The 12,163-nt window shown below is 44.0% G+C and overlaps 1 non-coding gene across 1 annotated transcript; it reads right to left on the minus strand.

The window, feature by feature from the left end:
- Positions 1-11,206: 11,206 nt before the first annotated feature.
- LOC120098343 (U7 small nuclear RNA) lies at positions 11,207-11,269 on the minus strand. Its single transcript, XR_015643162.1, has one exon. It is a non-coding gene; the product is annotated as a U7 small nuclear RNA (small nuclear RNA).
- Positions 11,270-12,163: the final 894 nt, after the last annotated feature.

Below are 12,163 nucleotides of genomic sequence, written 5' to 3' on the forward strand. Positions count from 1 at the left end.
GATCGCTTTTGGTAAAATGGCCATTTTTACTATATTAATCCTGCCAATCCATGAGCATGGGAGATCTTTCCATCTTCTGAGGTCTTCTTCAATTTCCTTCTTCAGTGTCTTGAAGTTCTTATTGTACAGATCTTTTACTTGCTTGGTTAAAGTCACACCGAGGTACTTTATATTATTTGGGTCTATTATGAAGGGTGTCGTTTCCCTAATTTCTTTCTCGGCTTGTTTCTCTTTTGTATAGAGGAAGGCAACTGATTTATTTGAGTTAATTTTATACCCAGCCACTTTGCTGAAGTTGTTTATCAGCTTTAGTAGTTCTCTGGTGGAACTTTTGGGATCACTTAAATATACTATCATATCATCTGCAAATAGTGATATTTTGACCTCTTCTTTTCCGATCTGTATCCCCTTGATCTCCTTTTGTTGTCTGATTGCTCTGGCTAGAACTTCAAGAACTATATTGAATAAGTAGGGAGAGAGTGGGCAGCCTTGTCTAGTCCCTGATTTTAGTGGGATTGCTTCAAGTTTCTCTCCATTTAGTTTAATGTTAGCAACTGGTTTGCTGTATATGGCTTTTACTATGTTTAGGTATGGGCCTTGAATTCCTATTCTTTCCAGAACTTTTATCATGAAGGGGTGTTGAATTTTGTCAAATGCTTTCTCGGCATCTAATGAAATGATCATGTGGTTCTGTTCTTTCAGTTTGTTTATATAATGGATCACGTTGATGGTTTTCCGTATATTAAACCATCCCTGCATGCCTGGGATGAAGCCTACTTGATCATGGTGGATGATTGTTTTGATGTGCTCTTGGATTCGGTTTGCCAGAATTTTATTGAGTATTTTTGCGTCCATATTCATAAGGGAAATTGGTCTGAAGTTCTCTTTCTTTGTTGTGTCTTTGTGTGGTTTAGGTATAAGAGTAATTGTGGCTTCATAGAAGGAATTCAGTAGTGCTCCATCTGTTTCAATTCTGTGGAATAGTTTGGATAATATTGGTATGAGGTCTTCTATGAAGGTCTGATAGAATTCTGCACTAAACCCGTCTGGACCTGGGCTCTTTTTGGTTGGGAGACCTTTAATGACTGCTTCTATTTCCTTAGGAGTTATGGGGTTGTTTAACTGGTTTATCTGTTCCTGATTTAACTTTGGTACCTGGTATCTGTCTAGGAAATTGTCCATTTCCTGCAGATTTTCAAGTTTTGTTGAATATAGGCTTTTATAGTAAGATCTGATGATTTTTTGAATTTCCTCTGAATCTGTAGTTATGTCTCCCTTTTCATTTCTGATTTTGTTAATTTGGACACACTCTCTGGGTCCTCTCGTTAGTCTGGCTAAGGGTTTATCTATCTTGTTGATTTTCTCAAAGAACCAACTTTTGGTTCTGTTGATTCTTTCTATGGTCCTTTTTGTTTCTACTTGGTTGATTTCAGCTCTGAGTTTGATTATTTCCTGACTTCTACTCCTCCTGGGTGTATTTGCTTCTGTTTGTTCTAGAGCTTTTAGGTGTGCTGTCAAGCTGCTGACATATGCTCTTTCCTGTTTCTTTCTGCAGGCACTCAGCGCTATGAGCTTTCCTCTTAGCACAGCTTTCATTGTGTCCCATAAGTTTGGGTATGTTGTACCTTCATTTTCATTAAATTCTAAAAAGTCTTTAATTTCTTTCTTTATTTCTTCCTTGACCAGGTTATCATTGAGTAGAGCATTGTTCAATTTCCACGTATATGTGGGCATTCTTCCCTTATTGTTATTGAAGACCAGCTTTAGGCCGTGGTGGTCTGATAGCACGCATGGGATTATTTCTATCTTTCTGTACCTGTTGAGGCCTGTTTTTTGACCAATTATATGGTCAATTTTGGAGAAAGTACCATGAGGAGCTGAGAAGAAGGTATATCCTTTTGCTTTAGGATAGAATGTTCTATAAATATCTGTTAAGTCCATTTGGCTCATGACTTCTCTTAATCTGTCTACGTCTCTGTTTAATTTCTGTTTCCATGATCTGTCCATTGATGAGAGTGGGGTGTTGAAATCTCCTACTATTATTGTGTGAGGTGCAATGTGTGTTTTGAGCTTTAGTAAGGTTTCTTTTACGTATGTAGGTGCCCTTGTATTTGGGGCATAGATATTTAGGATTGAGAGTTCATCTTGGTGGATTTTTCCTTTGATGAATATGAAGTGTCCTTCCTTATCTTTTTTGATGACTTTTAGTTGAAAATTGATTTTATTTGATATTTGAATGGCTACTCCAGCTTGCTTCTTCCGACCATTTGCTTGGAAAGTTGTTTTCCAGCCTTTCACTCTGAGGTAGTGTCTGTCTTTGTCTCTGAGGTGTGTTTCCTGTAGGCAGCAGAATGCAGGGTCCTCGTTGCGTATCCAGTTTGTTAATCTATGTCTTTTTATTGGGGAGTTGAGGCCATTGATGTTGAGAGATATTAAGGAATAGTGATTATTGCTTCCTGTTATATTCATATTTGGTTATGAGGTTATGTTTGTGTGCTTTTCTTCTCTTTGTTTTGTTGCCAAGACGATTAGTTTCTTGCTTCTTCTAGGGTATAGCTTGCCTCCTTATGTTGGGCTTTACCATTTATTATCCTTTGTAGTGCTGGATTTGTAGAAAGATATTGTGTAAATTTGGTTTTGTCATGGAATATCTTGGTTTCTCCATCTATGTTAATTGAGAGTTTTGCAGGATACAGTAACCTGGGCTGGCATTTGTGTTCTCTTAGGGTCTGTATGACATCTGTCCAGGATCTTCTGACTTTCATAGTCTCTGGCGAAAAGTCTGGTGTGATTCTGATAGGTCTGCCTTTATATGTTACTTGACCTTTTTCCCTTACTGCTTTTAATATTCTTTCTTTATTTTGTGCGTTTGGTATTTTGACTATTATGTGATGGGAGGAGTTTCTTTTCTGGTCCAATATATTTGGAGTTCTGTAGGCTTCTTGTATGCTTATGGGTATCTCTTTTTTTTAGGTTAGGGAAGTTTTCTTTTATGATTTTGTTGAAGATATTTACAGGTCCTTTGAGCTGGGAGTCTTCACTCGCTTCTATACCTATTATCCTTAGGTTTGATCTTCTCATTGAGTCCTGGATTTCCTGTATGTTTTGGACCAGTAGCTTTTTCTGCTTTACATTATCTTTGACAGTTGAGTCAATGATTTCTAAGGAATCTTCTGCTCCTGAGATTCTCTCTTCCATCTCTTTTATTCTGTTGGTGAAGCTCGTATCTACAGCTCCTTGTCTCTTCTTTTGGTTTTCTATATCCAGGGTTGTTTCCATGTGTTCTTTCTTGATTGCTTCTATTTCCATTTTCAATTCCTTCAACTGTTTGTGTTTTCCTGGAATTCTTTCAGGGACTTTTGTGACTCCTCTCTATGGGCTTCTACTTGTTTATTTATGTTTTCCTGGAATTCTTTTAGGGATTTTTGCGATTCCTCTCTGTAGACTTCTACTTGTTTATTAATGTTTTCCTGTGTTTCTCTAAGGGAGTTCTTCACGTCTTTCTTGAAGTCCTCCAGCATCATGATCAAAAATGATTTTTAAAGTAGATCTTGTTTTTCTGGTGTGTTTGGATATTCCGTGTTTGCTTTGGTGGGAGAATTGGGCTCTGATGATGCCATGTAGTCCTGGTTTCTGTTGCTTGGGTTCCTGCGCTTGCCTCTCGCCATCAGATTATCTCTAGTGTTACTTTGTTCTGCTATTTCTGACAGTGGCTAGACTCTCCTATAAGCCTGTGTGTCAGGAGTGCTGTAGACCTGTTTTTCTGTTTTCTTTCAGCCAGTTATGGGGACAGAGTGTTCTGCTTTCGGGCGTGTAGTTTTTCCTATCTACAGGTCTTCACCAGGCAGGTCACTTGCAGCAGAAAAGTTGGTCTTACCTGTGGTCCCGAGGCTCAAGTTTGCTTGTGGGGTGCTGCCTACGACCTCTCCGAGCTCTCCAAAGCGGCAGCAACCAGGAAGATCTGCGCCGCCCTTTCCGGGAGGTTCAGTGCACCAGGGTTCCAGATGGCGTTTGGTGTTTTCCTCTGGAATCAGTAATGTGTGCAGAGTGCAGTCTCTTCTGGTTTCCCAGGCGTGTCTGCCTCTCTGAAGGTTTAGCTCTCCCTCCCACGGGATTTGGGTGCAGAGAACTCTTTATCCAGTCGGTCCCTTCAGGTTATGGCGGTTTCTCAGGCGCAGCGGTCCTCCTGCTCCTGGGCCCTCCTCTATGGGAACCCAGAGGCCGTATACAGTTTCCTCTTGGGCCAGGGATGTGGGCAGGGGTGGGCGGTGTTGGTGGTCTCTTCCGCTCTGCAGCCTCAGGAGTGCCCACCTGACCAGGCGGTGAGGTCTCTCTCCCACGGGGTCTGGGAGCAGAGAGCTGCTGCGGGCCGGGATCCGCGGGTTTGGGACTCCCGCTAAATCCCACGTGACCTTTTTATTATTGTTATTATTCTCATTATCAAGTAAACCATTTGCTAACTGTAGAATTGTGAGTCGCTGAGTATATTCTGTGTGTCTTTTCACTCCCTGTGAGCTTCCTGAGGGGAGAGGCAGCCGTTACTCTGCTTGTTCACAGTAGCTCCTAAGACAGCATGTGGCATACCATAGGTAATCATAGTTTTAAAAACATTTTTGTTCATTCTTTGAGGCTTTCACACACTGCATTTTCATCTCCCATCTCTAGATTCATCCCCCATCTCCTCCCAGATCCATCCCTCATCCTATTAGCAACCGACCTGTGTCCTCATTCTTCTTTTAGATCCCAGTCCTGTCAGTGGCGCCTATAGGCTCTTGACCATGCAGCCATCCACTAGAGCATGTTACACCTACCAGGGACCAGGAGCTTGAAGAAAACTTAACTATCCCCCTCCCAGCAGTTACCAATAGACCCTCAGATATAGGAGTGATTTTGTGTCCAGCTCGACACTGGCATTTTCTTCGCTTTGAGCTTGGTCAGTCTTGTGCGTGCTGTCACAAGTGCTGTGAGTTCCTGTATGCAGCTTCCATATTGTGTAAGAGAAACCTGATCCCTGCAGTCATCCACCAGTCTCAATGTTCTTCCCAGCCCCTCTTCCACAAGCATCCCTGAGCCTTGGGAGGCAAGAGAGTGATACAATGTTGCATTTAGGAACGAGCGGTCAGCAGTCTCTTGTTCTCGTCACTATGAGACTAGTCTGTTAATAACCTTCTAAAGCAAGAAGCAGCCTCTCTAATGAGATCTGAAAGACGCAGTTATCAGGAGTTGGTTTTATAAAATGTCTCGCCAGAAGAATAACAGCAAGAGACTCTCCCCTAGTGCCAATGGTTTGTCTAGCCACAGGCTCTTGGTCCCAGTAAGTGTGCCAAGTGTGGGTTCCACTTACAGAGCCGTCTTTAAAGCCAACTAGAAGATGTCCCTTGTGCCACTATCACCCAGTGGCACATCTGTCCAGGTGGTTTATTGTTGTAAACCAGGTTCCCAGATGAATAAGACTGATGACCCCTCCCCACCCCCATGAGGTCATGCATGGTGCCTTCCAGTGTTGGAAAGCAAGCCAATATGGATGAAGCTTCCAGACCACTACCAGCTTGGTTTCTCCATGTTCCATGACTCAAGTGTGTCTAGACGTCAACAATAAGGTCTTACCATAAACCTTTGGTGGGAACTCAACTGCAATGGCAATAGCCTGCAATATTTGGAGGGTATAGAGGTAAATCGTTCCTAACATTAAGCTTTTTATTGATATCCACAGCTTTTAACTGGGTAGTTTAGTCCAAACTTCGAAAAACGGTGTGCATGGCTAGAGCTTGTAAAGGTAAGGTGGAAAGAGACACTTCCTGAGCTTACCTGAAAGAGACCTCTGGTTCTGCAGTGTTTGCCTTCTCATTCTCCACAGATACAAGGAAATCGCCCTCTTCTGAAGCCCACTTCAGCTGGACATATTTCTCAGATTCCTTGCACGTAAATATGACTATATGATTATCCATTGCAGTGTCATAAAAGCCAAATGGTAAATGGGACTTCTTGAGAATCTTTACCATCTCCCCAAGAATCCTTTGAAAGGAAGAAAGAAAGAGAGAGAGAAAGAAAGGAAGGAAGGAAGAGAGGAAGGAAAGAAAGACGCATCTCCGTCCCTCCTCCTGGTGGCCAGAATGCAAACAGCCTTCAGACAGTGAAGAGAACAGCAATGAAGATGGACCCCTGCAAGTAGGGACCATCATAGCCTGTCCTAAGCTTCTTCCTACAAGAGGAAGATGGCTCCCACCTTTATTAACCTCTGTTATTTGTTATTTGGGGTTTAGTAGACATTTGTTTTCATTTGATAGGGATGGCTAAACATAATCCTGATGTCATTTATTCTGTGTGATCAATGATGTAAGAGACCAAGACACAGAATTAACAAATTTAATTTTTTAAAGGACTTCATGGGTAGATGCGACCTTATGCTTCTCCTTGGAAATAAGTTTTGCCTATGCAGTGAAAATATTCAACTTCCTTACCCCTTTCCTGGACCCTAAGGGTTTAAACACAGTTCATAAATTCACTATGTTTTCAGTGTTTTACCAAAAACAACCTTCTATGGACCTAACTCCCCTTTCAGTCTCAGACTGAGCAATCTCCTTGGCAACCCCTGGAAACATTTTAGGAGACAAGTCACTACAACACACCAGCAGACGGGCTTTTTATAATCATACGCTTTTCCTGGGGAGTCACCGCTGTGAGGAATGTACGTACAAAGATACACACGCCAAAAGAATACCCTTGGCAGGGAATAGAGAGGCAAAGATTAAAACAGACACAGAAGGAACACCCATTCAGAGCCTGCCCCACATGTGGCCCATACATATACAGCCACCCAATTAGACAAGATGGATGAAGCAAAGAAGTGCAGGCTGACAGGAGCCGGGTGTAGATCTCTCCTGAGAGACACAGCCAGAATACAGCAAATACATAGGCGAATGCCAGCAGCAAACCACTGAACTGAGAATAGGACCCCCGTTGAAGGAATCAGAGAAAGAACTGGAAGAGCTTGAAGGGGCTCGAGACCCCTTATGAACAACAATGCCAAGCAACCAGAGCTTCCAGGGACTAAGCCACTACCTAAAGACTATACATGGACTGACCCTGGACTCTGACCTCATAGGTTGCAATGAATATCCTAGTAAGAGCACCAGTGGAAGGGGAAGGCCTGGGTCCTGCTAAGACTGAACCCCCAGTGAACGGGATTTTTGGGGGAGGGCGGTAATAGGGGGGGATGAGGAGGGGAACACCGATAAGAAAGGGGAGTGGGAGGGGGATGTTTGCCCGGAAACTGGGAAAGGGAATAACACTCGAAATGTAAATAAGAAATACTCAAGTTAATAATAATAAAAAAAAAAAGATACACACGCCAAGCTTCAAAGGCCGCTCTCTCCCATCTTCAACCACTGGGTCCCTAGAGAAAGTGTATTTTAGAGTCTAACCTTGACACATCTGTCCCACCTTTGTGATGAATGTCAAAATATCCCCACTCTACAGCATAACCCAAGACCGAGTTGTACTGGGACATAAACAATGAGCTCAACACTTCCCATGTAAATGTGAAAGTGACAGCAAGTCACCAAAAGTTTTGGGGCATGTCTCTTACGTGAAACAAGCCTTGCAGCCCGTGTGTGTGTGTGTGTGTGTGTGTGTGTGTGTGTGTGTGTGTGTGTGTGTGGTGTGATAGTGTGAGCATGTATGGGCCTGCATGTGGGTGTGTGTCAGGGAACAGAAGCCAGAGGTTACCCTCAGTTTCATTCTCCTGGAGCTGTCCACCTTGTTCATGGAGACAGGATCTCTCACAGAGAGGTGGAAGCTTGCTAATTAGACACAATCGGCTAGCCAGAAAGTCCCCTGGATCCCCCTGCCACCTAACCTGCTCAACCCAGGGAGTGGCAGGATTAGAAAGTATGGCCCTACTGGAGTAGGTGTGTCACTGTGGGTGTGGCCTTAGAACCCTCACCCTAGCTGCCTGGAAGTCAGTCTTCTGCCAGCAGCCTGCAGATGAAGATGTAGAACTCTTAGCTCCTCCTGCACCATGCCTGCCTGGATGCTGCCATGTTCCTGCCTTGATGATAATGGACTGAACCTCTGAACCTGTAAGCCAGCCCCAATTAAATGTTGTCCTGATAATCGTTGCCTTGGTCATGGTGTCTGTTCACAGCAGTAAAACCCTAACGAAGACACCACCCCCACGCCGAATCAGGATTACAAGCACGGCCCCTACTCTAACTTTGTATGTGGGTTCTGGGGCTTGAACTCCGATCCTCATGCTTGCCGTGTTTAACCAACCCAGCCTCTTTGCTTCTACCTCACCAAATTTCTGTATTGCCTTCTCCAGGCAGCTTCACTGGCCTTATTCCAAAGAGGAATTGACTCCAGATGTTGGTGGGGAATTAGCCATGACTCTCGGTCGCTATTCTTAATGGGAGTTGGGGCAAGTGTTCTAGGTCCTCTGCGTCAGTGCAGGACACGATCGCACGACAGACGGTCAGTGGGCAGCAATACTCCACTACATGCTCCTGTGTTCAGCCATTAAACATCAGCACGGATATGGCACAGCACCCCATGCCACTGTGCTACACTTCCTCCCTAAGCTGTGGCTGACAATGGCTATGGTGCCCAGCATTGGTGACTGCCGTTGGTAGACAGTGCAGCCAGGAAGATGTCACTGGCTGAATGCAGAGGGAGGAGTGGGTAGAGTGAAGAAGGGTTCTCATCTCCCTCTACCCCTGGACTGAAGTTAACTCTGCATCTTGATGTTTCTCTAACCAGTACAAACCCAGCACACCACTAGAGAGAAACCACACAACTTTTTCACGTGGAATGGAGCCTTTCAGATAATAAGAGACTGAGAAGTATCTTTGAAAGAAAACGTTTTAGTCAGTGTAACTGCCTGGCACTTCTGCTGCTTTAATTGACAGTAACCCCCACCTCTGTCTCACCCTCAGCCCAGAGTACATATGTCTGAAGGAAATTTGAATGTCACAGCTAGGGATGTGCCACTTGAATCGAATGGTTAGAGAAAATGGATGCTCTTAAACGGACGGCACTGCTTAACACGGGTCCAAAATTATGGCTGTGCTACTGCTCTCTAAAAAAAAAATGATCTAGAGCTGGGCGTGGTGAACACTCTGTGTCTAGCTTCCAGGGAGACTGAGGTATGAGTTCAAGGCTAGCCGGACAACATAGCAAAACTAGGCTAAAAACAAGCCTAAGTTAAAGAAAGATTTCCCATTTCCTGTAATGTTTAGCACACTAATACCTTCCACTTTCCCAATTACAGCAAATTTAGCTTAATTTTGCCAAATTAAAGTTAACTTTGATTTCATGTATTATACTCATCGGTAAGTATAAATACAATCATTTTAATTTACATTACATGCATTAATTTTAGAGGGTTGTTTTGGTTTTATGGTTTGGGTTTCACACATTATACATTCCATTTGTGTGAACTATCCCAAGTAGATTCAACCCAAGGAGACAAGATACACATAAAAAAAAAAGTTTAATCAGTAGAGACATGTTGGAGTACCAGAATACTTAGATGCTAGATAGAATGGGTAGCTGTAATATACTGACCTACATACCATTTAATCATTCCATATACCTTACACTATATGAATTGCATATCTATGAATTATCTTTTAAAGCAGTTCATATGAGGACACCACACTGCGATGGTTTGAATGAAGATGTGTGGGGTAAGTGGAACCGTGTCACCAGACAAGAAAACTGGTAAGGTTGAGCAGATTAAGGAACCCTTGCAATTCTCGTAATCGAGAACAGTAGGTGGTTGAATCTGCTCCTGACCAGATTCCTCTGCCTGAGCACAGGACCATGACACCCCACTAAGAGGACTATGACAACCAGTGACATAGCACGGAGCCTAGAGTTCTCCATGCTAATGAGGTTTCTAGATGGGCGCCAAGGGTTTAGCCAATAGACTTCCCTTCCCAGGCATTCCTTTCTACAAAAGGTATTTAATCTCTAGTCCACGTGAGTAAGCCATATGCATCCTCATCAACCATGAATAAAATGTGGACAAGCAAGGTCTCCTTCATCCTTACCACCATTGGGGGAAGCCTTCATCATACAGAACAGCACCTAAGCACAGAAGGTTTCTCTGCACTCCTGGCACTCACCCTGAGCTAAGTCAGATTCCCCTGCCCTGGGCTCATCTCAGGCCCGCTCCCCGCTTTCTCAAGTCTTCCTCTTCCCAAAGCATTTGAGAACCACAGACTCGGTCCCAGCCCACACCATTTCTCATGCAGAGAAACACAGGCTGGGTCCTCTATCTTAGGCTACATTTTGCCTCCCCTGAGTGGTGTGTCCCACGAGCCTGGCACCCAGATGGCAGTAAAGAAGGAATGTAGCCTAGTGCTTCTGTGTTTCGACTCCCCAAGCAGCGTCCTGACACCCCAGAGGCAAGGCGAAGCATAGATCCACAAAGATGGATGGGCTCATATGTTTGAACGGTTGGTCTCCAGTTGCTGGAACTGTCTGGGAAGGATTAAGAGGTGTGGCCTTGTGGGGGAAGGTGAATCACTGATTTCAAATGCTCACACCATTGCAGTTGACTCTGTGCCTCATGGTTGTGGTCTCGACGGGTTAGCGCTTAGATACTGCTCCAGTGTCATACCTGCTGCCACACTCCCTGCCATGACGGTCATGGAGTCCCACCCTCTGAAACAGCAAGTCCCTAATAAAATCTTCATTTTCTTTTTTTTCTTTTTTTCGGAGCTGGGGACCGAACCCAGGGCCTTGCGCTTCCCAGGCAAGCGCTCTACCACTGAGCTAAATTCCCAACCCCAAACCTTTATTTTCTAAGTTGCCTTGGTCCTAGTGTCTCTTTACAGCCTGGAAAAGTGGCTACAATAGATGGTGTCTTTGAAATCTTGTGCCTTTTTTTTCCTTCTCAGGACATTTTATACATATGTATCTGGAATTACTAACTGAAACTTGCTTTTAACTATGTTATTTTTAAATGTTCATCAAAAACAAGTGCAGAGACGATTGTTATGGAAGTCTGAAACCACTTCAAACAATGAGAAGTAACAACAGTGCAACAGTGACTGCCAAGGGCCAGCCTCAGCTCCGGAGAGGATCCTGAGGAAGGGGTGTTTGGGAGCGGTGGAAGAACAACTCCAAGTCAATGGTGGGGTACAAGCTGATAGCTCTGTAGTATGTGGGATAGCTCTCTAGACACCTCTCTAGGTAGCTCATGGGTTTTCTGACTTTGGTCAGAAAACCTGCTAGACAAAATTCTGAAAGTGCTGTGTTAGCTCTTCCCAGCCCAGTCTTTTATTTGCCTATCAATCCAGTCATTTACCCCAGGTTCCCTCTTGATATCTCACAAATCAGCATTTTATGACCTTAGCTACCTTGATTCTTAGAAAAAGACAGCAAGTACATTTCTATTTTATCATAGCAAGTCCTCTGTGGTCCGCTGGGCACAGTGTGTGTGGGTGCCAAATCTAGACACAGAGCCCATTTTTCTGTGAGAAAAATAGCTTTTGTTTTCCAACTCCTTCACTGCCTAAGCCTGGCTGTCCTGGAACTCCCTCTGTAGACGGACCTTGAACTCAGAAGTCTGCCTGGGTCAAGGTGTTTTGTCACAGCAACAGAGAAGTGACTAACACATGTCATCTTTTAAAAAATCTTTTAAAAATAGGAACAAGAGGGTTTAAATGGCCAATGCTGCGTTAGGCACTTGAACTAGGAGGTGAGAAGAAAAATGCGCTGCTCATTTCACATTGTGGCCAGCTCTCCTGTCTGCCCTTTCTTGCAAAACAGGAGTGGGGACGGAAGAAAGGAGTGACTCAATGGTACCAAAACCATCGTTGTTAACTTGCTTGACCTTGTAAAACCTGTGACAGCGGTCAGTCCAGTTTCAGCATTGTGATGTCAGCACTGACCACCATAGTAAGGACTGATCAAGTGAGGCTCAGAGACATGACAGGTGTCCCCAGTAAGGGCAAGTGGATTGGCAGTGGGTTCTTCCACCAGGATGTGCCAAAGTGACCTCCACATCAAACAGAGGAATTTCTTCTTCCTTTGCGGACAGTGTGATAAAATGAAGATCTGTCTGCCGTCAGCAGTCTGACTTTGGAAAGGTGCCCATGAGACCACTGCTTACCACAAAACAATATATATCCTAATCCTCCTTTCGTGGGACTTT

Source organism: Rattus norvegicus, chromosome 18 (genome assembly GCF_021556685.1).
Source record: "Rattus norvegicus strain SHRSP/BbbUtx chromosome 18, alternate assembly SHRSP_T2T, whole genome shotgun sequence".
NCBI lineage: Eukaryota > Metazoa > Chordata > Mammalia > Rodentia > Muridae > Rattus > Rattus norvegicus.